Source organism: Equus asinus, chromosome 7, assembly GCF_041296235.1.
Source record: "Equus asinus isolate D_3611 breed Donkey chromosome 7, EquAss-T2T_v2, whole genome shotgun sequence".
Lineage (NCBI taxonomy): Eukaryota > Metazoa > Chordata > Mammalia > Perissodactyla > Equidae > Equus > Equus asinus.
Genome location: NC_091796.1, coordinates 39,313,156 through 39,318,288, shown reverse-complemented (window position 1 = coordinate 39,318,288; position 5,133 = coordinate 39,313,156).

Below are 5,133 nucleotides of genomic sequence, written 5' to 3'. Positions count from 1 at the left end.
AAAATGGAAAAAGAAAAAGAAATAAAGATAAACAGTTCTAAGACTAATAGAGAAAAAGCATAGAACGGATCAAACAATATAAGATTTGGAAAAATCGTATGATAAAATAGAAGACAGAATTTACTGGATGATTTTTTAGTGATGTCAACAGGATGTGTGCCCTGGTGGTAAGGCAGTGTGTCCAAGGGCTGAAATAGCCTTGCTATGCCAGGCTCAGCCTGCATGGTTCAACTTGCATCGCCTGTCTTCCTTCCATATTCTCTGCCTCTAAATCCTCTTCATGGGAGCACCCTACTGAAAATGAACCGACAACAGTAATCTTCATAATCATGTCAATAAAATAGGGGAAACCATATTTGTGTCTTGTAAATTCATCAGTGCTTCACTTTGCTAGAAAGTTATTTCAGTAAACATATCAAAACTAGCATGTTGACTTTTACTCTTCAAAAATGCAGCTCTTTAAATGTGGCTCCAAGTGTGATTTCTATCTCCTTATTCTTAACCTACCTATCACATTTTGTTCTCAATGTCAGTAAAAATTCAAAAAGAAAAAATCCATTGTATTTTTCTCTAATACTCCTGCATTTTCAACATGTCTTGCCGACACTCAATGCCTGCAGGCAGGCATATCTGTGTATGTATATGCACACATTTGATGCCCACGACACACGTATTTGGGATCATGTTCCTAAGCCGCACAGCTTATCTTCCAATGATAATTGCTGTAGTGTCTTAGTCTGTTTGGGTTGCTATAGCAAATTACCAAAAACTGTGTGGCTTATAAACAATAGAAATTTATTTCTCACAGTTTTGGAGGCTAGAAGTCTGAGACCAGGGTGCCAGCATAGTTGGGTGAGGGCTGTCTTCCAGATGGTAGATTGCCATCTTCTCATTGTATCATATGTCAGAAAGACAGCAAGAGAGCTCTCTAGAGTCCCTTTTGTAAGGGCACTAATCCCATTCATAAGGGCTCCATCTTCATGATTTAGTAATCTCCCAAAGGTCCCACCTCCTAATACCATAAAAAAAATCAGTAGACTTTGAATAAAGTAGATTACCCTCTGTAATGTGGGTGGGTCTCATCCACTCAGTTGAAGGCCTAACTAAAGCAAAAGGCTGACCTCCCTGAACAAGAAGAATGCTGCCAGCAGAAGGCATTTGGGCTTGAACTGCAACATCAGCTCCTCCCGGTTTTGACTGCCTTTGAACTCAAACTGCAGCCCTTTCCTCAGTCTCCAGTCTGCTGGTCTTTCCCATCAGATTTTGTATTCACTAAGCATCTGCAATTGCATGAGCCAATTCCTTAAAATAAATCTCTTCCTATATGTATATATATATATATACACACACGTCCTATTGGTTCTTTTTCTCTGGAGAACTCTAATACAAATATCATTTTCATATTTTAAAAGGATTATCAATTTTTAAAATTTCAGATTTTCATTTCAAATTTTCAATTTTCCCCAATTTTATCTAAAATATATTTTTAGCCTCTTTTTGAGCTTTGAGTCAATGAAAGTTCAAGCTTCCTACTTTTATTTTTCCTGTGTCATCTGACATTTGGAAGAGACTTAGCCACCATAAGCAAAGTCTCACATTCTGGGCTCCACATTTTCCTCATGGTGTCATTTTTCTTGTTTTTTAACCCCCTGTATTTCCTACAATCAGGAAGTTAAATACAAAGGCTTGATTTGGTTGAGATGTAGCGCTTTGAGTAAGAATACCTCGTACGTCCTGCCATGCTTCATCAGGAGGGATACGATGTCATGTGGTCCACTCGTAGTGAGACTACTTTTCATCACATGGTCAAGATGGGAACTCCGGGGTCTCTCCATTGTAAAGGTGTTCTTTTTCCTGTTCATTGACATTAGCAAGTGATTTTCTGGGGATTTGGTTTCAGTGAGTATCTGGTTCCTCAAAATTTCCTCTAATGATTTTAGCCTCTAGTGGTGATCCTCTTCTGAATTATTTGACTTAGGGTTACAAAATGTTCATTTTCTAATTCTATCATTCCCTCTCCTTTGTTAAGTGGAGTTTTTAAACTTCTGTTTAAAAAAGAGAGACAAGAATTCTATCTCATTACCATGGGCTGAACTGCCCTTCCTCCAAGAGTTATCCTAAATGCTTAACTTTGCTTTTGATTACTAATTTTGAGGATAAAGAGTTAGTGTGATACTCTCCTCATTGGTAGCATATCTCTCACTCTCTGACTCCACAAGTTCATAGATTTCTATATATTCAATGGTTACAGTTAATTATATTCCTTATCATATTTGATGCTCAAATTGTTCCTAAACTGGTTCCTATGTCCTTGTGACATGTCTCTATTCTTTGAGAGCTTGCTTGTTTTCTGGCACAATTGGATGTGTCAGGTTCACTGTGCACTTTCCCTGAGCCAGTCCTAGAGCAGCCATTTGTCCAAAATAGTATTTAGGAACCACAATGTGGTCATAGCCATTGGATATCTTTAAAATAATATTTAAATGCATGGCTGAACTGACACAGATGTAGGAGCTTTTGGAGGCATCTGGAGAGGTAAGGGAACAAAACATCATGTTGACATATAGCTTGGGCACTCTGTTTCAGTGGCCTGGGCCCGGTTCCCGGGCATGGACCTACACCACTTTGTTAGCAGCCATGCTGTGCTGGTGGCCCACAAACTAAAAAATAGAGGAATATTGGCACAGATGTTAGCTCAGGGTGAATCTTCCTCAGGAAAAAAAAAAAAAAGGAGTTTGCATTAGAGACCACCACATAAAGCCTGGGATCCTGAAAGGTGATGCATGGTTGAATTAGAAAGGGAAAAAAAAGTTATAAAGGGGGAAAACCCCACAGAGGGACATGGTAGGATATTTGCCTAGTTTGGCCATCAATCTGTATAGAGCTGGAAAGAAAAAGAAAATTTCCCCCTGAAGTTTCCCAAGCATAAGTGTACACTTACTTGAAATTGGGAAAGAAATTACTGAACACTACCTATCTGGCCCACAAAATCCAATTAAGTCAAATATTAAGTGATCCTAGGTCATTAGTGTCCACATTCACCTACAGAAACCAGACCAAATCCTCTCTGAAGGAATAATTTTTAAACCTTAGTCTAACAAAATTCCCACAATAAGGAAAGTAGCTACCGTCAGAAAGAGAGAGAGTATATTAGCAGGAAAAAAATTTTCTAAAGCATGAAGGATAATACCCCAAGCATGACATGTGTTGATATTATCAGGTAAGGAATATAAAACAAGTAGGTTTAAAGAAAAAAAAGCAGGCAAAAGTATGACACAGAACAAGAGATTATCAAAGATGCTCAGGCATATTTTTCAAAGTTTCTAAAGAAAACTTCTAGAAATGAAAAAATACAATTATTAAAATGAGAAACTCAATAGATGGGCTAAACACAAATTAGTTACCATTGGCTGAAGAGAAAAGCCATGAAGGAGAAGATTGAATTTAACAAATCACCTGGAATGCAGAATGAAGATGTGAGGAAATGAAAACATGAAAGAGAAGGTAGGAGATATTGAGGATAAAGTAGAAAGGTCGCTATATGTCTATTCAGAGTTCCTGAGAGAAGAATAGGGAGACCAGAAAAAAGGCAATATTCAAAGTGATAATGACTGAAAATTTTCCAAAACTGATAGACAGGAATTCTCAGGGTCAGAAAGTCCAATGATTTCCGACAGGATTACTAAAAAGAAGAATACACCTAGACATAATATGGGAGCTACAGTGGAACTGGAGATCAATAAAGATAAAATGAAGACTTTAAAAGCAGTGAGAGAGAAAAGACTTTTTTTTATGAAGGAGCAATGAAACAGTCAAATTCTCCAAACCAAAAATAGAAGCCAGAAGACATCAGAAGAGTATCTTCAAAGAAGAGAAAATAGATGTCAGCCAGAATTTTGTGTCCACCCAAAGCCATCATTTAGGAATGAAGGTGACATACAGACTTTTAGCAAACAAAACACAATGAAGATGAAATAAAGACTACGTTCAGGCAAAAACAACCCAAAAAGCCATTCCACAGATACCAAGAGAGGAAGAAAAGCTTCCAGCTGACACTGGGAGAGACAGCTGACTATGTAACCAGGGACGCCTTAGGAGCTGCCAAGATGGTTAGGCAATGAGCACCAAGCTGAACCTCCAGCAAAAGGAAAAAGCAATTTTACATGGCCTTTCCATTAGTGAGTTTCTTATTGAAATACCTAGATAACTGAAAAGTTAGAATTGTCAATACCATGCTGTGATAGGACATGGAAGATGAAATAAAGGGAAATTTTTACAATGTAGAACAAAAATGCACACAGGCATGTACATATGTGTCTAAAAAGACAGAACTTTAAATCAATGGAAATCAATATCTTGATTTTACCAATTTATTACTGAATAATTTTTAACAGTTACCATTGGTGAAGAAACGAGGAAAGTGTGCATTTTTCAAAGCCGTATTACTTTTTCAATGGAAAAGTGAATTAGCCTAATCTATAGTCATAGGACAGTTACAAGCTCACAAATGTACATACATAGACATAGAAGGCATGTTCCATTTAAAAGAGTGATTTGGGGCAAGGCTGAATCTGATGACCTTATGACCAACCTATACACCCTATTATATATATATAGCATTACAGAGAATGAAGGGATAAATATATATATATGTATATACGCATATGCCCTAACACTGCATTATTTGATTTGATCAACTCAATAATCCTGAAAGATAAATGGCATGAGAGTTGAGTATTTCCATATTACAGCTGAAAAAACTAATAGTAAAACAGATCAAATGATTTGCGCAAGGTCCTACAGCTAGAGGCAGTATGAGGCAGGTAGGCAGGTCATCAGATTCAATGACATTTGCTATATATTTTACCTTATGACATCAAACAAGCACCGGTAGCTGTGGTTTTATGTTCATTTACCAAGTAATTGCAAGTTCTCTGCCTTTTTAGCAACATCATCCTTGATTACAATACCCACACTGCAGATAATTGCCCTCAAAGATGTCCATGTCTTAATCCCCAGAATTCATGAATATGTTAAGATTCATGACAAAGGGAAATTAAGGTTGCTAAACAGCTGACCTTAAAATTGAGCGATAACCTGAATTATCTGGATGAGCCCAGTGAAATCACAAGG